The 27,916-nt window shown below is 41.7% G+C and overlaps 1 protein-coding gene across 6 annotated transcripts in view; it reads right to left on the reverse strand.

The window, feature by feature from the left end:
* The window catches only part of MIPEP (mitochondrial intermediate peptidase), a 166,869-nt gene that overhangs the window by 79,970 nt on the left and 58,983 nt on the right, over positions 1-27,916 (reverse strand). The window lies entirely within an intron of this gene.

Genomic DNA, 27,916 nt, shown 5'->3' on the forward strand with positions numbered 1-27,916 from the left:
TGAGTGCCTGTTCAAATACTCTCTTGACTTTTAAGTGCATATAATCACTGACAATAGGACTAAAAGATGAAAATGTCAAGAAATAAATGGTAATTCATAGTGTCAGCCAGTGTTAAAGCTAAACTGACATCCTAACAAATAGTCATAATAATGAACTGCAGATTATTTTCTTTTCAAATCTGAAAGAACTGTAGAGCTTGGATACTTAGTTTAATGTCCCTATGTGATTTAAGGCATTCTTTTTGAGATGAATTAGGCCTAACCCTATAACATACAGATCCTCTTAGAAATAAATTAATAATGTAGTTGAACAAGAACTTTCCTCAATCTTACTCTACTTTAAAATCATTAATACTGATGTTTATTAAAGAAAGATACCGATTTACAACCTAATTAAGCTAAAAGCCCCTCTAAAGAGAAACACATTATATAAAGACCAATGGCAAGTTACTCAGTGGTATGGTCGTATAAATTAACCACCTGTGAATGAGAACGTGGGCTGTCTGCTGGAAGCGGAAACTAGCCACTGCTTTGTAGGAGTCTACTCCCAGGGCCTAGAACAGGGCCTGGAGCCGGCAGACACTCAGGAAAGATTTGTGAAGGAATGAACTAATAGAAGAACTGCTAGGAAACGGCTTAAGTGAAAGACATAGAATCTGCTGACTGCTCAGATGACAAACCTACAGCCTTTTCTCTTTCCATTTGGCAGCAAGAGAAGTAAACTAGGCAGAAAAGACAATATTTTTAAAGAGCTAAGACACAGATGGGAGAAAGCTACATAGTGTGAATTCTGGTACAGGTCACAGGCCTGGGGCTTTCTGACACCAGGGGCACTCATCTTGTATGAAAGAAATATTTCCTCAAACAGGATTTTTAACAGTCAAGATTTATTTAAGTCATATCTGCCAACAGATTGTGTCAAAATGTTCACGTTTCTTTAAACCTTACTTTATATCATATTCTATGTTGTTGACAGGATTCATGCTACATTTAAAAGATTTTTCATGCTTCACCAAGTTTTAATAATTTTTACAAAAAAAGTATATGTGGAAGCATGACACTGAAACCACCTTTGCAGAATTGTAAGTAATAAGAAGAGAAGTCTAACATGACTGACTCCATCCTGCTTCTAACCTCTCAGGCTACATTGTCTTTAGCTTATTCTAGTGCAGAGGCCAAGATAACTATAAGAAAAATTTGGTTTACAGTTAAACTCAAACCTGACCTTCCTGCTTGTTTGGGGACTGAAGCCACATTCCTGAGGCTGGATTTGAATTATGGTAGGGGCCTGGACTTTGCTAAACAATAGATACACTTAAACAATCACCTGCCACTGCTAAGCTTGCTTTTCTATAAGTTGCTCACTACCAGAGTCACATAGCCAGAGGCTGTAAGACTGGTAACTTCCCCAGCTACTCCTGTAAATAACATGACTATTGTGGAACCTAAAGAACTGGGCTTTGAGATATTTTTCAGATTTAGCATTTCGACAAACCAAGAGATGCTACCCGGTCCTGAGACCCACCCCCCAACCAGAAACAGACTCAGCTGTGCAGTTTAGACACTCCTGTGATTTCATCCACAGCTTATCAACTGTTTCAGTTCCCCAGGCCCCTGCCTGACAAAGTATCTTTAAAAACTGTAGCCTCCAAGTTCTCAGGGAGGTGGATTTGAGAAACGTCTTCTGTTTTCCACTTAGCTGGCCCTGCTATGATTAAACTGTTGCAACATTTGCTGTTCTCGGTGCATTAGCTTTTCTGGGCAGTGGGCAAGAAGAACCCATTGAGCTGTGACAATATTTTCTCATTTAACTAACACATATGAAGACCATGTAAGCAAGCACTGCATTAGGCACAAGGGGCACAAACAGTGGGCAACAGCAGGTGTCTGCCCCCAAAACTTCTCAGCTAGCATTCTCCACGTAAGCACCAATTCCACAGTTACTAACTGTAACGCGTGCAGGGAAGAAAAGGCCCGTAGGGGACGGTATGTGAGCTGTGACCCTGAAAGGCTTGATGGATGTAGGAGTGAGATTTGCCAAATGAATAGGTGTTAACTAGACAAGAGAAGGATGGATGGGAAGGGGAAAGAAGCATTTCAGGCAGAAGAAACAGCACATGCAAAGGGCAGGAAAGAACAGGGCTGTTGGCAGAAGGTGGAAGCCAGCAGAGGACAGGAAAGGAGGTCCCCATTGGAGAAGCCGGGAAGCTGAGCCACGCTGGGTCCCATCTCCACCCTGAGAAATAAAAAAAAAAAAAATTCTGAGCCCCTAACCGACTGAACAGACCCCCTGTTGGCCAAAGGGACCCCAGAGAAACTCTGGAAACTTGAGTTCCAGACCATGACGAGATGGGCAGTTGGTCGTGCCTCACTCTCCCCATCCCTCGCTCACTGCCATTAGGCTTTCTTCCCTATCAGCAAACCAGACACTGCCTCTAAAAAAAGAAAATACGTATTTAGAAAAAAACAAAAAATGCTACCACTGGAGAAAACTGGGTGAAGGGGACATAGGACCTCTCTGCATTTTTGTTTTTGCAACTTTCTGTGAATTTATAACTATTTCAAAATAAAAAGTTAAGTACCCCAATTATCTATTCAATGTCTACTATATATTGTAATACAAAAAACATTCACTTGTAAAGAAACACATAAGTAGAGAATAAGTACAATCCTAGTAGAATAGTGCAGAGGACAGAATCATTAACTCATCAAATCACAAATAAAAAATACATATATTGTGTGTGCTATACATAGAAAAGTAAATGTTCTTTTTAAAAAAACTAGTTTGATTGTTAGTCAACTGGAATTAATAAGTGTATTAATTGAAATGAAGTTACATGCTTATTCTCTTAGAAAATACTTGCTTTTTAAAACATAACAAATTAAAAAAAAAAAACTTAAATACCATACAAACTGATTTTCTTTTAAAGTTGTATCTAAAGTTATTTTTTAAAAATAAACAACGTTTCAAAATTAAAACTGAAATTTAAAAATGTTTCCTGGTCAAGATTTTCTTCCGTAAATATTGCTTTGCCAATCGCGGCCATGATAACCAATATTGAACTACAGTGTTCCCTGGTATACATGGGGGAACTGGTTCCGGGACCTCCTAAGGATACCAAGATCTGTAGATGCGCAAGTCCCTGCTGTGAAATGATACGGTATTTGCATATAACCTATGCACATCCTCCTGTATATTTGAAATCACCTCGTGTGTAAATAGTTGTTATAGTGTATGTTTTAGAAAATAATGACAAGAAAAAAAGTCTGTACATGTTCAGTACCGACACAACCATCCATTTTTCTTCCCCAAATATATATACATATAAATACGTATTTATGTATATCTATAAAAAAATATAAAATATACCTATCTCTCTCATAAATAGGCTTTCACTGTATTGCCCAGGCTGGAGTGCAGTGGCACAATCATAATTCACTGCATCCTCAAACTCCTGGGCTCAAAGATCCTCCCACCTCAGCCAAGATCTTGAGGGGCTAAGACTACAGGCATGAGCCACCATGTCCAGCCCCCAAATAATTTCAATCTGCTGTTGGTTGAATCCACAGATGTGGAACCCACAGATACAGAAGGTTGACTGTAATTCAATTTTGCTGTAATTCCAAAAGCAATTAAGTCTACAGAGCAGCACAGATGTTTAATATTATTGTCTCCTAAACACAAGACTCTCACATTTGCTACATTAAAGAAACAGAATTAACATATCTAAGATGATAGGTAATGAGCAACTATGTATAAATGAAAATGCATTTAAAACACCTAAGCCTTGAATAATATTATAATTATGTTCATTATATTGAATTTGAAAATTTACCAAAGTCTGAGGCATCATAAATAATTTTCACCATATTATCAGCTGCACGTTTTACCAGATACTATTTCAATTTCCATAATTTCCAAGGCAGAAAATACTCCCTTTCACTGATCTGTAAATCTCCTATCTCACACTGACATATAATTTCTCAATTCTTCTGAGGATATGGACACTACCATAGTTATTAAAAACAAATTTTTTTTTTTTTTTTGAGACAGAGTCTCGCTCTGTTGCCCAGGCTGGAGTGCAGTGGCACAATCTCGGCCCACTGCAAGCTCCGCCTCCCAGGTCCATGCCATTCTCCTGCCTCAGCCTCCAGAGTAGAGTAGCTGGGACTACAGGCGCCCGCCACCACGCCTGGCTAATTTTTTGTATTTTTAGTAGAGACGGGGTTTCACTGTATTAGCCAGGATGGTCTCGATCTCCTGACCTTGTGATCCGCCTGCCTCGGCCTCCCAAAGTGCTGGGATTACAGGTGTGAGCCACCACGCCTGGTCCCATACTTATTAAAAATTAAAAAGAATCCTACCAGCATATTAAGAATGCTATAAATCAAGAACGTTTATATTAGCTAATTATGGTAAAGAACAACTGTGCAAGAAACATCAGGACTGGAGAGCTCTTTTGGGCCTTTCAGGCTGTTTCTAACATTCTAACTCCTGACCATCGAAATGGCTGCTTCACAATATCCAATTAATCAAGAAATACCATTCGTTCCATGAACTTAACCCATTACAGTAGAACTGATAGCATGGCCTGCCTTAACACCAAAATCTGCCTGCATTTCAAACTCCTATGATTGCGCTTCACTGTAGCACAGTAAGGAGCATCAGATAAAACTGAGTTTGAATCCCAACTGTGCTACTTACCAGCTAAGTGGCATGGATGTTGGGCAACTTACTGAACTGTGAAGCCACATTTTCCTCATCTGCAAAATGTTGATATTATCTTTTCATAGGATGAGAATCAAGCAAGATAATGAGTTTTAAAATGTTAATACATCAGGTTTAACACAGATACTGAATAAATGGTAGCTGGTATTCTTTACTACTACTGCTGCACTATATAATACAATAATCACTGACTTTGGCGAACTTTATTTACATTTTACTTTGTTATTTACATACTCTGCAAATGTGATCTGTTTCAGATCTATAAGTTCTTAGAAGACAGGAATTATAGCTAAACAATTTTCTCTCCGTAGCACCTAACAATCAAGTTCTAAATAAGGAATGTACTTTCATAGTTTCCTGATTTTTTTTTTTTTTTTTTTGAGTCAAGAGTCTCGCTCTGTAGCCCAGGCTGGAGTGCAGTGGTGCAATCTTGGCTCACTGCAACTTCTGCCTCCCAGGTTCAAGTGATTCCTCCCACCTCAGCTTCCCAAGTAGCTGGGATTGCAAGCATGCACCACCATGCCTGACTAATTTTTGTATAGTAGAGATGGGGTTTTGCCATGTTGGCTGGGCTGGTCTCGAACTCCTGACCTCAGGAGATCCACCTGCCTGGGCTTCCCAAACTGCTGGGATTACAGGCGTGAGCCACTGTGCCAGGCCTATTTTTAATTTTTTTTCATTTATAAAATAGCCGATGATCTTGAACCCAAAATGTACGCCTCCTCAAATTACCCGGCTTTAGAAGAGGATGCTTTCTCTAACCTGGTAATTAATTTAAGGTTTACCAAAAAACCCCACAATGAAATAAAGTAATGTGCTAGTAATCTATTAATATCTTCGATATTTCAATATCTGCCACAAAACTTGGTCATTAACTCACTTTTTGAAAATATTTTCTCCACCTTAACTAGAACTGGTTATCAAACAATGAGTCAGTTTTTCATCTGCAGGTTCTAGCTCATATTTATAAAATACTGGTACTAATCAGAAAATCTCTCTCTTCTGACGATCAAATGTATCTCATGCTATAAGTCTAGATAGTTCAGAATTGCATAGTTTTGAACGAAAAGTCTACTGTAATTATTACTTCTGTTTGTAATGTGTCTTTTCTGCCCTGGTTGCCTTTAAGGTTTTCTCTTTATCTTTGGTTTCCAGCAGTTTGACAACAATGTATCCAGGTATATTCTTTCTGATTGTTTGTCCTGCTTGGGATTCTTGAAGCTTCTTGGATCTCTGGTGTGCTTTTCATTATTTTTGGCAAATTCTCAGTTATTATGCCATCAAATATTTCTCCGGCCTTGTTATTGCTCTCTTTTCCTTTCTGGAACTTGAATTGCATGTATGTTACACTGGCTGGTATTGTCCCAGAGTTCTTGGATGCTTGGTTTTGTTTTTGTTTCCCATCCCCTACTCCTTTCCCCCCTCTGTATTTCAGTTGAAATAATTTCTACTGACCTAATCTATCTTTAAATTCACTGATTCCTTCCCTAGTTTCATCGAGTGTATGGATGAGCTTCTCAAAGGAATTCTTCATATGTGATATCGTGGCTTTATTACCTACATTTGCATTTGACTGTAGTTTTTTTTTTTGTAGTTTCCACTTCTCCTTATCTGTTCATACATGTTATCCATGTTTTCCGTCTTGTCCTTTAATGGTTGTTTAAGTCCCTGACAGACAGTGACTTTGAAGTTATTCTAGTTGTTAGTTATTTTCAAGTTCCTCAGTTTGCTTTTATTGATTAGCTTTATCTTGGAGCAGGGAGTCAGGGTTTTCTGCTATTTCTGCAGCAGCAGCCAATCACTTCCTACAACACGGAGGAAGCCTGTCTGCTTTCCCACCCTGCTCTCATGAGCACCCAGAGGAGGCCGACAGAAAATGGCCTACAAGTGAATGCAAACTCCTCCAGTATCAGGGCCCTCAGGTATTCCAGATTGATATTCCAGTCCACACTGGGTCTCTAACAATTCGCTAAAGTGTTACTGATCTCTTCTTACCCCTTTGTACGGCAGTCAACCTTTCCACCCATGATCTGCCACAGGTAAGCCATCTGTATCTCTTTGGATTCAGACACCTCGAGGGCCCTGAGACCTCAGCTTCCCTATGAGCTTGAGAAAAGTTAGCATTCTACCTGCCTTTTCCTGTAGGAAGGTTGGTTGCCAGCACTGCTCTTTCGAGCTTTCTGCATCCTAGGTGGATGGGCAAATCCCCAACAGTTCAGACTTTCATTAAGTAATATCATTTGGGCTTAGCCTCCAAAGGAAAAAAACCAAACCAAACCAAACCAAACACAAAGGCAGAAAAGCTTTACAAAGGGTGAACTATGCTTTTAAGTCAGGAATTACACACCATCAGAGACTATCATGAAGAAACTTGTAAAGCTTTGGCACGTATGACAGACAGCATAGCTGAGCACTGTCTCAAGCAGTTTGGTCAGTCGAGTGAGAATCCCCCTTTCCTCACCTTAGTAATTTTTTATCCTCCAACTCCCTCCACTCCCTCATTCCTTGGCTATAAATCTCCACTTTTCCTTGTTGAATATGGAGTTGAGCAGAATCTCTCCCCCACTACCAAACCTCACTGCAGTAGCCCCCTGATAAAGTCTGCTTTACTGTTCTTTAATAACTTTCATGAATAATTTTTCCTGTAACAAGAACAATAAAACATCATCCTTTGCCCTCAAAAGCATTAAAATTCCGATACCTGCATCACAAGAAGGTGGAGTCTGTGAGGCATGCTGTAGGTGTGTAACTTCGGGCTTGTTGATTCAATTTGTTTGTGTACCCCTCAAAATTCGATCCTGTGATTCAGGTATGCTGCCCCTTGATGGCAAAGGCACTTCCATCCAAAATTTGTTTTACTAATACTTCAACAAGTTCCCCCACAAAAGGATCAGTAAACATTCAATGTTTACTGAATGAACACTTAATAACTCAATAAAACATTCAGTGAATATAATTTATATATTTAATACACAATTAGTATACAATTGATAGATGAGGAAGTTAGATAAGGAAAAATGAAAGCAGAAAAATAAAATGAGGTCAGAATTGAGGTTAGGCACATTAAAACATGTTTCCTATAATTCCATATCATTTTCACAGTTGGGCCATACATTTAGTTCTGGGTTTTGCAGTGGGCTAAGCAGCGTTAAAAGAAAAACTTTGGACAAATTAAATTTAACAGAGTTTGGCTAGGCGCGTTGGTTTACTCCTGTAATCCCAGCACTTTGGAAGGCTGAGGCAAGCTGATCACTTGAGGTCAAGAGTTCGAGGCCAGTCTGGCCAACATGGTGAAACCCTGTATCTACTTAAAAAAAAAAAAATTAGCTGGGCATGGTGGCGGGTGCCTGTAATCCCAGCTACTCAGGAGGCTGAGGCATGAGAATCGCTGGAACGCGAACGCGGGAAGTAGAGGATGCAGTGTGACAAGATCGCACCACTGCACTCCAGCCTGGGTGACAGAGCGAACTCTGTCTCAAAAATAAATAAAAATAAATAAATGAATAAATAAATAAACTTAACAGAGTTAAACAGAGCAAAGGACACCTTAAAAATTGGGCAGTCCTTGGAACCAGAATAGGTTCAGAGAGACTCAGGAACTGCCATATAGTCTGATAATATTTATGGAGAGAAAAAGGAAAATGACCTACAGAAAACAGATGTGAGGTACAGAAATAGCTGGGTTGGTTACAGTTCACATTTGCCTTATTTGAACAAGGTTTGAACAGCCTGTGATTGGCTGAAACTCTGTGATTGGTACAAGGGTAGGTTACAGGCTGTTTATACCTCTAGTTAGGTTAGAGTTCATTATGTATGGAGAAATCTTTAAGCCTAATTTAAAATATGTAAGGCAGCTTTAGGCTAAATGTAACAGCGGAGAGGGAAATTCAATGATGTGCCTCATTCTAACTTCTGTGAGTAGTGGTCTAGATCCCTTACCTGAAATTCCATAATCCGTTAAGGTCTGAAGACTGGAAAGTTTTCATAAATTTGACCAAAAAAAACATTAGATGGCAAGACCTGACCTGGACAAATGTGAAGTTTGTAAAGTATTTATCTTTTAAAAATATTTACCCTTACACTTCGTGAATATGCAGAAATATGAATGTGTTTCACTACTGGGTACTCTACCAGAACTAGCTAGGTTTATTCATTTCTTTTAATTCAACATCCACAGTATAAGGTTAAACAAAAATTATGGGAGGCCATTGTTTTATACTGAGCTCCTACACTGGGCCCCAGTAGACAAAACCAAACCAAATGGAGTCACTCATGCTAAATGCCACACAGTCAAACCAAAGTTTTAGAGAAGCAGGTAGATCCCATACAGTCCAGTGTTTCCTGAAAATAGGAGATCGCAGTCTACCTGAGTCAGTGTCATATGGAAGCTCCCTTTGCTTTAACCCTTACAAAAGAGGAACCTGATGCTAATCAACCAGCTTTTTTTTCTAGTGTTCTGTTTCCTTGTTCCCACCTTATAAAGCCCCACTCTTCTGCTATTGCCCAGGGGTAGCTTTCATCCTACTTTGTAGAATAGAGGCTGCCTAATTCATGAATCACATATAAAAGTCAAACGGATCTATAACCAAATTTGTTGCAATTTTTTCTTCTCATAAACCATATTAATTTTCTAAAAATCCAGAAAATTCTGAATTCCAAAACATCTAATCCCGAAGTTTTAGATAGAGAACTATAAATCTCTATGTGTTATATACATTTGGTCTGAAATACAGCGTAAATTCTCCACTTTTTATTTAAAAAAAAAAAGAAAAAAAGCCAGACACGGTGGCTCATGCCTGTGATCCCAGCACTTTGGGAGGCCAAGGCCAGTGGATCACCTGAAGTCAGGAGTTCAAGACCAGCCTGGCCAACATGGTGAAACCCCATCTCTACTAGAAATGCAAAAATTAGCCGGGTGTGGTGGCATGTACCTGTAATCCCAGCTACTTGGGAGGCTGAGGGAGGAGAATTGCTTGAACCTGGGAGGTGGAGGTTGCAGTGAGCTGAGATTGCATCCTTGCACTCCAGCCTGGGTGACAAGAGGGAGACTCCATCTCAATAAAAAAAAAAAAAGGAAAAAAACCTCTTTTCATTCCAAGTGTTCTACACACAGTATATTGTACATGTCTTCCCAATGAGGTTTACAGATGTGTCATTTAAAAAATGGGTTAAGTGTGAGAAACTCTTCGAGCACTCTTAATTTTGTATCTATAGAATCCAGTTGAGTGAAGTTACTTGGCCTTTACTGGATGTTGTCCAACTCTCGTGCTTGTGTTGACTGAACAGAGGCCCCTGCCTGTGGTAGAAGAGCCAACAATAAAAGCAGGTCAGATTGTCTAGGAAATTCACTCAAGTAAACACCTTTCTTGGGGATTCCAGTTATTAGCATATAAAATTATACATAGTCCTCCCTTTATAGAAACCCATTTAATGCTACACCCATTTTCCAAAATTATTTGAGCACAGAACACCTGCTCCCTCCACCCCATACATCTTTTATAATCAGGTGATTTAACATGTACAACACTAGTTGGAAAATGGCTTGGTAAAGCAATTAAATGTAACTTTCACTAATAAAAGAAAGAATTCTTATAAATAAAACATCGTAAAGAAATAAAGGAATAAATACAGCTGTTATTCTGGCTATCTTACAGCTTCTTTCCAGTCTTATATTTACACCCACTTTATTAGAAAGCTTCTCTTCAGCTCTTCTCCATCGCACCTGGCTCTGCCTCTCCCAGGCCAGCACAGCCCCCAGACATTCTGGGAACTTGCCTGCAGGGTGTCCTGCCGCTCTGGTGCCTGAGCCAGTTCCAATGCCCCATCAGAGTGTGCATTTCTAAGGAATGAAAGTTGATGGAGCTCATGAAAGCACACTAATTTGCCTTTCCTTATGGCCAGGGAACAAATGGATAGAGCACAGAAGGTGCTGTATGTTCTGGTCTCCTCAATGCATTAGCAGATCCACAAAACTCATTCTGATTTCTCTGCTCCAAAACAGAAGAAAAATAGCCAGCATCCAACACTGCCTCCATACTGAAAAACGCCAAATAATACCAACTGCAAGCTCCACATTTCCCTCCTGCAACATTTTCTTTTTCCACAGTGAAGAGGGAGATTCCCACTCTGTTATTTTTTCAGATATCACCTATCAACTATTATTTTTATGGAGGCATTTTATTGAAATACAATAGTAAATCTAGTTATACCCTCAGTAAAGCTTTGCAATCTGCAACCTTTACAAACTATCTTACTATGGAGTTGTTCAGAAACAGTTTTCTATAAAATCTGTATCCCTTAACAAGGGCAGACTATTTTAAACATGGCTTGAGAATTTATGTTAATGTGAATTTATTTCAAAGCAATTTTTACTGAGTGAACTTTATACTTCAGATAATTTATGCCCCTTCCTAGTTTCTTTCATAAAAATATCTGCAGACTTTTTTTTGTCATTATAGAATCCCACCAAGTCCAAATGAGCCCTGGTTTGAAGCTGGCTGCCTCCTGTGCTTACGAAATGGGCTGTAAAGAGAAGACAGAGCAAGAAAAGCAGGTGAGACCTGTCACAAGACTCTCTGGGCTCATCTTCACCGAGCATCCCACCCTGTGCAAGGCATCCTACTAAGCAGCTAGGTAATACACAATGAATCTCACCTGATCCTGCTACCTGGAACCAGAAAAGGAATGTACAACCTGCAGTATCTGAGGGGGGTTGGTTCCAGGACCTTCCTCCAAGAACAAAATCCATACATGTTCAAGTCCCTGGTATAAAATAGTATAGTATTTGCATATAACCTAGATGCATATCCTCTTATATACTTTAAATCATGTCTAGACTACTTGTAATACCTAATACAAAGTAGCTATGTAAATAGTTGTTACACTGTACTGCTTTTTTCTTTGCATTTTAATAATTGTGTTGTTATTATTACTATTTTTTCCAAGTATTTTTGACCCATGGTTAGTTGACTGTGTGGACACAGAAGGGCCAAATGTATTTCAGGATTCATAAAGCATGGGAAAATGCACCAAGAGCCACAAAAGAGGTGCAGATAAAGCAATAAAGGAATTTAGAAGAGAGTAATCATTCACAGTGTTGGAAAAGCAATTACCCTAACAATAAATGGTGCCATTTGTACTACCGTAAAAGTGGTATTTCAAATGCAGAGATCAAACATCGTGGGTGGTTTTTTAAAATAGGAAAATGGTAGAAATGTTGTTTCTACTATTGGAATATAATATGCCAGTAATTAACTACAGTGACCTAATGTGCTTACTGTAATAATCCAACCTGAATTTTTCCACAATTACCACTGTATTTAAAACAGTAATTTCTGTGTTTATTTCTAAAAACTCAAGATTTGACTATATGACTATAACAAGACAATGCAGCCTGTCTAATATGCTAAAGTTGCCTATAAACTAAAAAGAACTGACTTAAAAGCCCTGCAGTGGTTGCCTCACATTGCCCCACCCCACAAGGCTGTACTACGGTTGGGTAACCAAATGCTCCTATTTCAAGCATTTAGCTAATTGATTCATCCTATCCCGATGATGCATTCAATGACTTAAACTTAGATTTCTAGAGCCCCAACTAGACTGTGAGACACAATCAGCCATTGCTGTGTGAAAGGTCCCCTTAAAGGACACTAGGGAGTGGGGGCCCCACCCTCTTTGTGTACCCAAACACACAGCTGTGCAAGAGAGGACTCCCAGTGCTCATTTATTCTATTGTTTGTTAATGCAAGAACACATTTACAGCCAGAAAGGGAAAATGAAAGACTATAAAACTGACCTCCTTCTTATATTAAGAAGGTAAAAATCTGTGTCTTGCTCAGAATTGCAACTTTTTTTTTCCTAAATATGGATTGTAAGAACAGTAATTACCCAACTATGTGAAGTCCAAAGCAAGTAGAGACCAGCAGCATCTGGGCGCTTCTTTTTCTTTTTGAGACAGAGTCTTGCTCTGTTACCCAGGCTGGAGTGCAGTGGCATGATCTCGGCTCACTGCAACCTCCGCTGGGCGCTTCCTGGAAATACAGAATCCTGAACCCACTTCACATCCATTAAATCAGAATCTGCATTTTATCCAGATCCCCAGGTGATTGTGTGTTAAAGTTTTAGATACCTGACTTAGAAAAAGAAACAGTCATTACAATGACTTGAAAAACAAAGATGAGCAAACTTAAATTCTTCTAATTTTACAAGCAGAAAAATGGTCCATAAGGAGGAGCACTGTGTGAAAGACAAAGGCTTGGGTCTGAGTTAGGCATCCTGCTATTGCTACTCTTTTGCCTCTTAGCCTAACAAAATCTCAGAGTATCCTATTTTCTCATTTGTAAAATGAGGATAAAAACACCTCTGCCACAAAATTAGTATGAAGGTTCAATAAGGTGACAATTAGTTAATGAACTTCTAAAATGTATTAACTGAATGGAAGAAATTCAGGTCCCTGCATCTGAAACATCTGACTTTCTCAATGCTGTCACAGCTTGGGTGACCACACATGGAGGTGGGCATGACAGTCCTAGGTTATGACTGCCATCTTGGTGTGATCAATAATAGCACTCCCTTCTTTCTTAACAGCATTTGGAGCTGGGCACGGTGGCTCACGCCTATAATCCCTGCATTTTGGAGGGCCAAAGCTGGAGGACTGCTTGAGGCTGAATGTTCGAGAACAGGCTGGGCAACAGAACGAGACACCATCTCTACAAAAAAATTTAAAATTAGCTGGGCATGATAACAGGCCCTGTAGTCCTAGCTACTTGGGAGGCTGAGGCAGGAGGACTGCTTCAGCCCAAGAATTTGAGGTTTCAGGGAGCTGTGATTGCACCACTGCACTCTAGCCTGGGCGACAGTGTGAGACCCTGTCCCTCTCTCACCAAAAAAGGGGTTTGGCTTGGACAATAGATCATATTGTCACCCTATTAATAACTAACTTACTGAGTGCTTCATATGAGCCAAACACTGCGTCAGTTGTCCACAGCCTACGCTATACCGCCTTACCAAAGAGAGGAAGGTGTCAACTGTATTCTTGGGGTAAACAAAAGTGGCAGTGTTTGTTGACCACGCATAGGAACAAAAACATTAAAACAAATAGCTTTCCCATTCTATGAAGCTAGCACAGCATTTTGGAATGATTCTAGAAATAACACCAAAAAATACAAATGTTTGGTAAACATAGTTATCACCTGAATTCTCTGAATATTTTGTCATGAGCTTAAGTTGTAAGCATGTAATCTCATAAACTTGCTAAGTATTCTCTAACATTTCACAATCTCACTAGTCTAATTTAAATAACATTACATTAAAAGTTTGGTATCAAATTATTACAGAGCTAAGTCACTGTGATAAAATACCTTTTTTACTTATGACCATTGAGAAAATGTACTGTGGTGAGAAGCTGCATATATATTAACAGGTAAGACAATCTCTGGTACAAGTCCTTGTTATGGTGGTAATTCAACTCATCCTGAAGCAGAGAACTCCTACTGCTGATGTCCCTGGGCACGTGATAGGTCTAATGACAGAAAACTTGTTGAAACATAGTCATCCAAAACAAGAAAATACTTCAGCGGCATAAAGCCAGGCACCAGGCTGCCAAGCAGCAGCTCTGATTTCCCAGCTGATCCCATCCCACCCCAAGCTGTGTGTCACAGCACTGCATTTCCTCACGTGTCTATAATGGAAAAACAACTGGATTGCATGTCTCAACTAGCTTGTTTTGATATAACCAGTAATCCAGATGGCACATAATCAATAAAATAAAAATGTTGGCTAGGCCCAAGGAGACAAAATCTCAAGCCTAAATCCACAGGAAATACTACTTTTCACTTACTTTTAAGTAGTGTTTTCTAACAAACTAAATAAGATGATCTAAGATTTAAAAACCCTTTAAAAATGCTTACACTTTATCACAGACCCACCGATGGTTTAAAGAAACATAGGTCAGACGGCTTTGAGTTTTGCAGGGTTCAACACTAAACATTTTAATGTGTGATAGGGATCCAACTTCCATTTTTTCTAAAAATATTCCAATAATACTGTGCTTTACAGTTTGCGTCCATTATTAAATTTGTCCAAAAATTTTGAGGCAGGTATGGAGGCTTGCTAAATTTTAATTTTGACATATTTATTCCATTTATTTTATATAAAGGAGCAGAAAAGTCTCAGACAAGTTCAATGACTGGTCTAAAGTCAGCTGTGTATGGTGGTGGGGCCGGGCTCAGATCCATCTCTACTTCCCTGTTCAATGCTCTTGTCTAGACATAATTGAGAAGCATTAACACTGAAAGTAAGAAAAGTTCCAAAACAACCTAAATCTGCCAAAGTTAATCTAACGCTAGTTGCACTGTCATGTTTACCTTCGATTCTTTTTCACATCTCTTGAAAGAGGATGACAGGAGAAGATTTATTACAAGTATGTATGTCTCCCTGAAGATAGAACTTAAGCAATTTTAGCCTTGGGCTGACTTTCACAAACCAAGGCGAGAAACTAAATCTTACAATGATGCAGGACAGAAAAATTCTACAATGAAAGCACTAGAATGTTACTGTTCTAAAAATAACACTTAAAGTAGATATGGGGCTTCCATTTTATGAGACACATTGTCAGAAGTTTAGGCGATACATATTGAGGAATTTTTAACGAGAAAATACCTGGAAAAAGAAAATACTCACAATGTTATAATACTGACTTGATCAACTCTAACTGAACTTTAAGGAAATTCTAAGGTGAAACTAATAGATCTATTGCCCCCCTCATTATTATTGTGTGATCTTTGGAAAATTACCTACCCTGGCTGAGTCTAAGGTAGCCAGGGTAAGGAATCACAGTAACTACAGTTAGTCCATACAGTGTGGACAACTAGGTACCAACCATCAACTTCACAGACTGCCAGAAAGGACTAAATAAGAAAAAATTATGAGAGTGAGTATTAACTTCTCTTAACATCACTTTAAAAATATTCAGTGAGAAAGACAACTAGAGCAGCAAACATTTTAGTGTAGTGGCTAATGGACACAACTATACAAAAAATATCAGGTTCTCTCAAAAATCAATTGGCTATATTTGGTGATTAGTAATGTAGCTGGGGTTGCAAAATTACCAGGAGAAAAAAAAAGATTTTAAAACAAGAAACATATAAAGATTAAGAGGATAACATATAAGGAAGAAAGGAATTGTTCATCGGGGAAACTATGCTTTTATGCATCTAATAAAATATTCTCAAAATATAGAGAGCAAAAATGGATAGAACTAAGGGGAAATTATATATCTATCATTCTCATAGTAGAAGACTTATACCTCTAAATTTTTGCTATATCAAAAAATTAGTTATATCAAAGATCTAAACAATACAATTAAAAGGTTGACTTACCAGACTAGTATGAAACCGCAGACCCAACAATTATAAATATACAATCTACTCAAGCACAGATGGAACATTTCTAAAAAACTGATGACACATGAAGCCATAAAATAAATATTAACAAACTGCAAAGAATCAATACCAGATAGACCAATTAACTAGATATCAGAAACAAAAAGATAAATAACTCCCCTGCAAAGGTTTAAAACTTTTAAACTATAGCTCTAAACAAGTCTTTGCTTAAGGAGGAAATTACAATGGAAATTACCAACTTTAAAAATATTTTGTATTAAAATCACAGAATTCAGCTAAAACATTTCATCACATCATTTAATATTTAAAGCATTAAAATTTAAATGCTTATGTTAAATAAAACAGAAACCTAATTAGATAAATGCCTATGAAATCAGAAGAAAAAAACAAGGATGGAGGAAGGAGAGAGTAATAATAAAAGTAGGAAGTAACAAACTGAAACAAACAAAATAGGATAAACAAAGTTTGCATTGGTTCTTTGAAAATACAGTCAGCCCTCCATATCTGAGGGTTGCACATTCATGGATTCAATCAACCACGAGTCAAAAATATTTGGAAAAAAAACTGCATCTGTATCGAACATGTACAGACTTTTTTCTTGTCATTATTCCCTAAACAATACAGCATCTATATAGCGTTTACATTGTGTTAGGTATTATAAGTAATCTAGAGATGATTTAAAGTATACAGCAGGATGTACATAGGTTAAATGCAAATACTACACCCTTTCATAAAAGGGACTTGAGCATCCAAGGATTTTGGTAGCCACATTGGTGGGGAGTAGTGGCCCAGGAACCAATCCTGCTTAGACACTGAGAGAAGATTACACTGATAAAGTGGACAAAATTCTGCCAAGATTAACAGAGAGAAAAAAATGAGAAAACAGAATTAGAAATTAAAAAGGATACAATTATAGCAGAATTTGAAGGATAAAAGAATGCTATAAGTAACTTTATGTGAATAAGCTGAAGAACTTGGCTCAAATTGATAAATGTCTAGAAAATTGCAATGTAGCAAAGTTTATCTGAGAAGAAAAGAAAGCCCAAAGAGGCTTATGACTATTAAGGATTCAGTCATTTAAAAAATCTTCCCACAGAGGAAACAACAGACCCCGAATGGTTTCATAGATGAATTCCGACAGTTTTAAAGAACAAATGATAACAATGTTATAAATAAATGCTTGTAAAGAAAAGAAAAAGAAACACTCACCAACTCATTTTATGAAATAGTATATATTTAAGTGAACACCAGCAAATAATGACAAAGAAAAATCATAAGCAATCCCTCTCTCATAAACATAAATGCAAAAATCAAGAATATAAAAATATTAGTAAACTAGCAAACTATGAGGTGGGTGGATCAACTGGGGTCAGGAGCTCAAGGCCAGCCTGGCCAACATGGTAAAACCCCACCTCTACTAAAATTACAAAAATTAGCCATGTGTGGTGGCACACGCTGTAATCCCAGCTACTCAGGAGGCTGAGGCGGGAGAATCACTTGAACCCAGGAGGTGGAAGTTGCAGTGAGCAGAGACTGCACCACTGCACTCCAGCCTGGGCGATGGAGGGAGACTCTGTCTCAAAAAAATAAATAAATAAAATAATTAGCAAACTAAAGCCAGCTCTGCATTAAAAAATAACTATTATTTAGGACCAAGGTGGCTTAATCCTGAAATGCAAAGGTGGCCTAATGTTTAACATTAACATTCACTACATTAACAGATTAAAGGTGAAGAACAATCTGACAGCTCAAAAGATGCAGGAAAAAACTATGATAAAATGCAATACCCATTAATGATTTAAAAAAATAGTAGCAAACTGGAGATAGAAAGGAATTTCCTTTTCCTGACATCTCCAACAAACCTATAACAAACATCTTTCTTTACGGTGACATATTAAAAACATTTCCTTTAAACACCAGGATCAAGGCAGTAATGCCCATACCATGGCTTTTACTCAACATTAAGGAGGCTCTCATAAGTGGAGTAGAACAAGGTAAACAGAAAAGATACACGGTTGGAAAGGAAAAATAAAGCTGTCATTATTTTTAGCAGAAGTAATTATCTGGTTAAAAAAGCTTGTAAAAGTCTATAGACAAATTCTATGAATTAATAAGAAAGTTTAGCAAAGCTGCTGTAAACAAGAGCACTATACAAAAACGGACAAACAGCATTTTTAAACACCAGTAACAAACAATCTGAATATATATACTGCTTATAGTATCAAAAAGGAAGGGCATCCAGGAGGAAGCCCAACAAAAGCTGACCAAGGCCCTGGAAGAAAATTTTAAAACTGTATTCAAAGACTTTTGAAAAGACCCAAGAAATGGAGAGATATGCCATATTCATGGATTCAAAGATTCAATATTCAGAGATATCAGTTCTCTCCAAATTGGCCTAGAAATTTAATGTAATCCCAATCAAACTCTTACCAGAATTTTTCAAAAATTAGATAACCTGATTCTAAAATGTATACGAAAGAATACAAAGGTCCAAGAGTAGACAAGAAATTTTGAAGAACAAATCAAGGAAGGCCTATCCTTCCAGATATCAAGGCTTATTATTACTTATTAATAATAGTAAGCTTATTACTATAACTTATTCCATAGCTCTAGTAATACAGACAGCATGGCTTTGATATTAGGACAGACAGCTTAAACAATGGAATGAAAGAGAATCCCACAAACTGACAATTGCATGTACATGAGTAATGGCACTGAAGAAAGGGTAAATTACTCACTAAATGGTGCTGGGACAGTTTGTTACTCACACGGAAGAAAGTAAAATGGATTCCCGTCTTATGCCAAACCCAGAAAGAATTTCCAACTTGATTAAAAATTGAAAGAGAAAAGAAAGCATTAAAATGTTTAGAAGAAAACTGAGGAGGCTGGGTATGGTGGCTCACGCCTGTAATCCCAAAACTTTGGGAGGCTGAGGTGGGAAGATTGCTTGAGGCCAGGAGTTTGAGACCAGCCTGAGAAACACAGTGAGATCCTGTCTCTATAAAAAATATAAAAATTGGCTGGGCATGGTGGCATGCCTGTAAGCCTGGGCGAAAAGAGCAAGACTCTGTCTCAAAAAAAGAAAAAAAATATAAGAACTATTAACTATAAAGACAAGATTGATAAATCCAACAATATTGAAAGGAAAGTGAAAACACAAGCCATAAACTGAGACAAGACATATGCCTAAAAAGGATTATTACTTCAACTACCAAGAATTTCTGAAAATCAGTAAGAAAAAGACAAATTTCCAAGTAGGAAAATGAGCATGAGACAAAAAGACATCTGACAGAAAACAAAAACGAAAAATAAGCCAGGTGTAGTGGCACATGACTGTAGTCCCAGCTACTTGGGTGGCTGAGGCAGGAGGACTGCTTGAACCCAGGAGTTTGAGGGGCCAGCCTGGGCAACCTAGCAAGACCTTATTTCTAAACAAGACAAAACAAAACAGAAAATAAATAAATAAAAAATCTTAAAAGTAATCAGAGAACACTGCTGCTAATTAAGACCTTAAAAGTAATCAGAGAACACTGCTGCTAATTAAGACCACAATAGCATTTCATTTTATAATCACAAAATGGGCAAAATTAAAACTTTTGACAAAATTAAAAGTCAATGAGGATGCTGCACGATAGAAACCATTGCTGAGAGGAGTATAAATTAGCAGAAACATTTTGAAAAACAATTTGGCATTATCTCATAAACTTAAAGACATGCACCCCTTACAAATCCAGCAGTTCCAATCTTATACATGGATATACAGAAGAAAGTATAAAAATGTTCACAGCAGTAGCACATGAACTAGCAAAAACCTGGAAGAACCTGTGTGCTCCACGTGTGCTCCATGACAGGAGAATGAATATATAAATGATGGAATATTATCTGCAATTGAAATAAATATACTGCAGCTACATGCAACACAGATTAATCTTAGGCATAAAATATATATATATTTTAAATAACAGAAGATTATAAACAGTAAAATACCATTTTTGTAAAGTTCAAAAAACTAAACACCACACTTCTTAGGAATAAATAATGTGGCCAAAAAATGATAAGAATTGAGCACTATGCTTTCCTCTGGGAGGCAAGCGGGGCAGAGATGGGTTCAGAGAAGAGCATGTGGTAATGTTTTACTTCTTAGGTTGGAGAATGGCTTCATAGCTGTTCTTTCTACAAATACTGTGTTATAACATTAAATATTAAATAAAAGAGAAATTCATTACTTGGAGAGGCATCTCTTTCTGCTCTAATCATTTATGAGAAGAATCTCCTGAACTGAAATGAGCCTCCTTATAATTCCCTTCCACTATTCCTAGTAATATTGTTTTTTACTAGAATGACTTTCTTCCTTTACATGGTATCCTTCAAATGGTATATGAAAGACTTGAGTTTCATTTTTCTAGTCTAAAAATGTCTTTTCTTAAACCCCTCCTAATGTGAAGTGGCTTCCAATTTTACAAATAAGCAGCAGCCACCCCTCAGGATGGTTTCTAGTTCATCAGCATCACTGTAAAACAGGCCCTCCGAAATTGATCAAACACACTGGGACTGGCAGCCCAGCTCCAGGCAATATGCTGAGGACAAAGGGATATTGTGGGTAAAGATAAGGATAGTGGCAGTTTCTGTAGGGGTGGAGGAGTTAGTTGGAAACTGAGGAATTGAGGACAAAAGGGAACAGAGGCAGCTACTGTGAAGCAGGGGAAAGGGTGGGCAACCAAGCATCTGGACTACTCAGGGGCTGGGCTAAGTCAATTAGGACACATACATTCACACATCTGGGGAAAATTCAGTCTGAGAAAGTGGGATGGGAACAGAACCTTAGAAATGCAAAGGAAAGGTAAAAGTATCGGACTTTTGCTCATTTTCAGAAATTTACCTAAAACCTGATGTGAAGAAATTGCAAATCTAGGGCACAGACAAATAGATCCTGCCTCCATTAGGAATCAGGATCTGGGGACAGTGAGAGAAAGAAGAGGAAAACTCTGAGTACCCAAATGATCTGGGCGTCGGGGACAGCCTAGCTTCCCCATGAGGGCGGGGGGTGGGTGGGGATGGGAATTGCCTTACTGCATTTTGTGTTGCTATAACAGAATATCTGAGACTGGGTAAATTATAAAGAACAGAAGCTTATGTAGCTTACAATTCTGTAGGCTAGGAACTTCAAGACTGGGCAACACATCCGGCAGCTTCTGGTGAGAGCCTTGTGCTGCATCAAAGCATGGCAGAGAAATGGAAGGGGAACCTGATGCATATGTAAAGAGCAAAATACAAGAGGCAACCTCGCTTCATAACAACCTGCTCTCGTGGGAACTGATCTGTTCCCATGAGAACTAATCCATTCCAGAGAGAACCCAGCCTCCAGAGAGAGATATTACTCCATCTAAAGGACCTAATCACATCTCAAATGCACCACCTACCAATACCACCATGTTGGGGACCAAGTTTTAACATAAGTTTTGGTGGAGCAAACCATATTCTAACCACAGCAGCGGTCAAGGGACAGGCTATTAGACTGCACAGTGAAGGTGCTTAGCATTTTCAATGCTGGGTATAGGGGCTGAGACTGTCTTCTTTCCTTGAATCTAAGAACCCAATATTTGTAAAGAGCCACTGTGATTTTATGACAGATTTGGGGAGAGAGCACACTATGCCACTGCTATAGCTTTGAAAAGAGCCGTGCACATTCCTCAGCCCCGGGCTCAAAACAAACAAGCCCAGTACAAACACATCCCATCCTCCCATCCCACCACATATCACCATATATCTCTTAAACTTCCCCCGGGCTCAAAACAAACAAGCCCAGTACAAACACCACCAGGAAAGTCTCCGATAAGGGGACAGATGAGGGGACAGCCATTCAACGTTTTACTGAAAGAGCGGGAACCAAAAGAATTCCTTTGTTCCCCTGTAACTTTCAGGCTATAAAAAAGCAAACACTCGCATTGTTCGGGGCCCTCTTGTATGCGGTGAAATGGAGGGACCAGGTTCGAACTTGTAGTAAAGATCCTTGCCACTTGGCTTTGACTCTGGACTCTGGTGGTCTTCTTTGGGGAACAAACGGTCTGGGCATAACATCTGGGGGCCCGTCCGGGATTCCCCAAGCCCACCAGACCCCTGGTCAACGGATCTGCTAGGATCGATCTACTGATAGGTGAGCTGGCTCGTCTCCGTTTGTCTGTCCGTGTCTGTTCTGAATCCGAATCTGTGACTCGCAAGGTCTGAAACTGGAGCTGGCACAGTCCTGGCGGACGCGCTATAGGACGGCCAGCGGAGACCGGTGGGAGACGTCCCCTGGCTCTCATCTGATCTATATTGCGATCTGAGCTGCCCCCCGGTTTGGCGGGCAGCAGCCGTATCTGAGCTGCCCGGTTGGGCGGGCAGCAGCTGTCTCTGATCTGAGCTGCCCCAGTTTGGCGGGCAGCATCTGTCTCTGATCTGAGCTGCCCCGGTTTGGCGGGCAGCAGCCGTATCTGAGCTGCCTGGTTGGGCGGGCAGCAGCTGTCTCTAATCTGGGCTGCCCCAGCGCGACCGCGATCCAGGCAGCTGACTCTGACCCGGGCTTCCGGTGCGCGCTTGCGATCTGAACTGCCCCGGTTTGGCGGGCAGCGGCCGTATCTGAGCTGCCTGGTTGGGCGGGCAGCAGCTGTCTCTAATCTGGGCTGCCCAGCGTGACCGCGATCCAGGCAGCTGACTCTGACCCGGGCTTCCGGTGCGCGCTTGTGATCTGAACTGCCCCGGTTTGGCGGGCAGCGGCCGTATCTGAGCTGCCTGGTTGGGCGGGCAGCAGCTGTCTCTAATCTGGGCTGCCCCAGCGCGACCGCGATCCAGGCAGCTGACTCTGACCCGGGCTTCCGGTGCGCGCTTGCGATCTGAGCTGCCCCGGTTTGGCGGGCAGCGGCCGTATCTGAGCTGCCCGGTTGGGCGGGCAGCAGCTGTCTCTAATCTGGGCTGCCCCAGCACGACCGCGATCCAGGCAGCTGACTCTGACCCGGGCTTCCGGTGCGTGCTTGCGATCTGAACTGCCCCGGTTTGGCGGGCAGCAGCTGCCTCTGACCAGGGCTGCCAAAGTGCGCCTGCGATTAGATATCACTAATAAGTAAGTCAGATCAGATTTCCTTTACAGGGATTCAAACCCACATTCCTTTACAGGAAGAGACTACAAATTATTACAGGATGGGTAATACCCAGAGCACTCCTCTATCTCTCCTTACGAGTAATTTCAAAGAAGTTAGAGCAAGGGGCCATGATCTTGGTATAGAAATCAGGAAAGGAAAGCTAATTACTCTGTGTCGCTCCGAATGGCCTGCCTTTGATGTGGGGTGGCCGCCCGAAGGGACCTTCCGACTTGCTGTCATCACTAGGGTAAAGTCCAAGATTTTCCTACCTGGGCGTGCAGGCCACTTAGATCATATCCCATATATTCTCATATGGCAGGACCTTGTTGAGAACCCGCCTCCTTGGCTGTCCCCTTTCCAATTGGCCTCTGAACCCTGTAAGGCACTAGTTGCTCAACCACTAAAATCCAAGCAACCAACTGCCCCCCCCCATCCTGTTTTACCTGACAGCGGGGACCCACTGTTCACAGAACCCCCTCCGTACCCCTCCGGGCCCCAGGCCCCAGCCCCCCTGGCTGAGCTGCGGGAGGGAGCAGGCGGACGGGAGGCGGCCGGCACTCACGGGCCCGCTGAAAGGGAAAGTAACTTTGAAGGGCCGGCGGGGAGGACGCGAGGGCGCACTTCGCGGACCAGCCCCCCTCAGCCGCCTGACTCCACGGTGGCTTTACCCCTTCGGGAAATAGGACCCCCGGATGACACAGAAATCCCCAGGCTCCAGTACTGGCCATTCTCCACCAGTGATCTGTATAACTGGAAAACTCAAAGTGCTCGGTTTTCAGACAACCCCAAAGATTTACTGGCTTTACTAGATAGGGTCATGTTCACCCACCAGCCCACTTGGGATGATTGTCAGCAGCTCCTCCGAATTTTGTTCACCACGGAAGAGCGAGAGAGAATACAGATAGAAGCTAGAAAGCTCGTCCCAGGGGACGACGGTCAACCGACTGCCAACCCCGACCTCATAAACGCAACCTTTCCTCTGACCAGGCCGGCGTGGGACTACAACACGGCAGAAGGTAGGGGACGGCTACACCTTTATCGCCAGACTCTAATGGCAGGTCTCCGGGCAGCTGCTCGCAAGCCCACTAATTTGGCTAAAGTATATTCTATTCTGCAGGGAAAGACAGAGAGCCCAGCTACCTACTTAGAAAGATTAATGGAAGCTTTTAGACAGTACACCCCCATAGATCCAGAGGCTCCAGGAAGTCAGGCAGCTATTGTAATGTCTTTCGTAAATCAGGCAGCCCCAGATATTAAGAGAAAACTCCAGAAATTAGAAGACTTGGAGGGAAAGCGGATTCAGGACCTCCTTCAGATAGCCCAGCGGGTTTACAATAACAGAGATACTCCAGAGGAAAAGCAATTTAAGGCCACTGAAAAAATGACCAAGGTCCTGGCAGCAGTGGTACAGAAAGAGTATCTACAGCCAGAGTACACCCAACCTAGGCGGCCCCCCCGGCATGATAATCTGAGCAAAGACCAATGTGCCTATTGTAAGGGGGCTGGCCACTGGGTAAGAGACTGCCCCAAAAAGAAACCACGAGGACAGGGACCCGGACCCCCTAGGTCTACACCCGTACTAGTCACTCAAGACGAAGACTAGGGAAGACGGGGTTCGGACCCCCTCCCCGAACCTAGGGTAACTTTGCAAGTGGAGGGGTCCCCAGTCTAGTTCTTGGTCGATACGGGATCACAGCACTCGGTCTTAGTTAAAACTAATGGGAAATTATCCTCCAAATCCTCATGGGTACAAGGGGCCACAGGAGTTAAGAAATACCCATGGACAACACAAAGAACAGTAAACCTCAGAGCCAAGAATGTAACCCATTCTTTCCTGGTCATCCCTGAGAGCCCCTGTCCCCTACTGCGGAGAGACCTGCTAACTAAAATGGGAGCACAGATCCATTTCCTCCCTGAGGGGCCCGTCGTGACCAACCCCCACAATCAAACCGTGTCCATCCTGATTATAAACCTAGAAGATGAGTACCGGCTCCACCAGGAGAAAGCGGCCCCTGACCAGGACATAGCAACTTGGCTCCAGCAGTATCCAGAAGCGTGGGCGGAAACGGGGGGCTTAGGTCTAGCAAAACACCGTCCTGCCTTATTTATTGAACTTAAGCCTGGGACAGACCCCGTGCGGGTACGCCAATACCCGATGCCCCTAGAGGCCAAGAGAGGGATTGCCCCGCATATCCGCCGGCTCCTTGACCAAGGGGTCCTACGCCCATGTCACTCACCCTGGAATACTCCATTGTTGCCGGTACGAAAACCTAATAGTGGAGAATACAGACCTGTACAAGACTTAAGAGAAATCAACAAGGGGGTTGTGGACATACATCCAACTGTACCTAACCCGTATACCCTCCTAAGTACCTTAAACCCTAAACATCAATGGTACACTGTTTTAGATTTGAAAGATGCTTTCTTTAGTTTGCCTTTAGCCCCTCAGAGCCAAAAGCTCTTCGCCTTCGAGTGGAATGACCCTGATAGGGGCATAAGTGGCCAACTGACATGGACCAGGCTGCCGCAGGGATTCAAAAACTCTCCTACCCTGTTCGATGAGGCCCTCCATGAAGACCTGGGTGAGTACCGACGTAAACACCCTGAAATAATTTTACTCCAGTATGTTGATGACCTCCTGATTGCTGCTGAGACCCAAGAAGCTTGCATCCAAGGGACCAAGGGTCTCTTACAAGCTCTAGGGAATCTAGGCTACCGAGCCTCGGCAAAGAAAGCTCATATCTGTAAGCCAGAGGTAATATATCTAGGGTACCTGCTTAAGGGAGGGCAGCGCTGGCTAACAGACGCCCGGAAACAAACTGTTCTGCAGATCCCCAGGCCACAATCCACCCGACAAGTGAGAGAGTTCCTGGGGTCGGCAGGATTTTGCCGACTATGGATACCTGGGTTCGCAGAACTGGCTAAACCCTTGTATCGGGCAACACGGGGGCAACAACCATTTAATTGGACAGACGAAGCCGAGTTGGCCTTCCAACAGATTAAAACTGCCCTACTCTCCGCGCCTGCACTAGGACTACCTGATGTTACCAAGCCCTTCCACTTATACGTGGATGAAAATAAGGGTGTCGCCAAGGCGGTAATAACTCAGAACTTAGGCCCCTGGTGGAGGCCAGTTGCCTACCTGTCAAAGAAGTTAGACCCAGTAGCTGCCGGGTGGCCCCCTTGTCTCCGAATGATTGCGGCCACGGCTCTGATGGTGCAAGATGCTGATAAACTTGTCATGGGGCAAGAATTGCGGGTCGTTACTCCACATGCCATCGAAGGTGTACTCAAACAGCCACCTAATCGATGGATGAGTAACGCCCGGCTCACCCACTACCAAGGACTACTACTAAATCCTCTCAGGATAATTTTCCTGCCCCCAACGACCTTAAACCCTGCCTCGCTGCTGCCCAACCCGGACCTGGACGCCCCACTCCATGACTGCACCGAGATACTAGCTCAGGTGCACGGAGTTCGAGAAGATCTGCAGGACCGCCCACTTCCTGACGCCGACCTCGTCTGGTTCACTGATGGGAGCAGCTTCATGCATCAAGGCCAGAGGTACGCTGGGGCGGCAGTAACTTCAGAGACTGAGGTAATCTGGGCAGAACCCCTGCCCCCGGGGACCTCGGCCCAGAAGGCCGAACTGATAGCGCTCACCCAAGCTCTTACCTTAGGGGCGGGGAAAAAGCTGACAGTATATACAGACAGCTGATATGCTTTTGCAACGGCGCATATACATGCGGCCATTTACAGGGAGCGAGGGTTACTGACGGCTGAAGGAAAAGAGATAAAAAACAAGCAAGAGATCCTAGCCCTGCTAACAGCCCTATGGAGGCCAGAAAAATTAGCCATTGTACATTGCCCAGGGCATCAGAAACTAACTACTCCAACTGCTCAAGGCAACTTTCTGGCAGACCAAACTGCAAGAAATGTGGCGAAGGCTCCCAGCCAACTCCTTGCACTCCAGCTCCCTGACCCGGGCCCCCGGGACTTGCCATATTTCCCTGAATATTCAGAACAAGATCTCCAGTGGATTGACAAACTTCCCCTGAAACAAATCCAGAATGGGTGGTGGACTGATACTAATGACCAAACCATCCTACCAGAAAAATTAGGACAACAGGTGTTAGAACACATCCACCGAACCACTCACCTGGGGGCCCGGCGGATGATAGACCTGATCAGACGCTCCAAGCTCAAAATCAGACATATAGCTGAGACGGCCAGCAGTATCGTGACAAGTTGCAAAGTCTGCCAGCTTAGCAACGCATACCCCCAATCTCAAGCTGCAGCAGGAACAAGGCTCAGGGGAACCAGGCCCGGTATCTACTGGGAAGTAGATTTTACTGAAATAAAGCCAGGAAAGTACGGGTACCGGTACTTACTTGTCTTTGTAGATACTTTTTCAGGGTGGACTGAAGCATTCCCAACCAAAAGAGAAACTGCTCAGGTCGTAGCAAAGAAAATTCTGGAAGATATCCTCCCCAGGTATGGCTTCCCCATCCAGATAGGGTCAGATAATGGGCCCGCTTTCGTCGCTAAGGTAAGTCAGGACTTGGCTTCCATCCTTGGGGCAAATTGGAAACTACATTGCGCTTACAGGCCCCAGAGTTCAGGACAGGTAGAAAGGATGAATCGGACCTTAAAAGAGACCTTAACTA

The sequence above is a fragment of the Pan troglodytes genome, chromosome 14 (genome assembly GCF_028858775.2).
Source record: "Pan troglodytes isolate AG18354 chromosome 14, NHGRI_mPanTro3-v2.0_pri, whole genome shotgun sequence".
NCBI lineage: Eukaryota > Metazoa > Chordata > Mammalia > Primates > Hominidae > Pan > Pan troglodytes.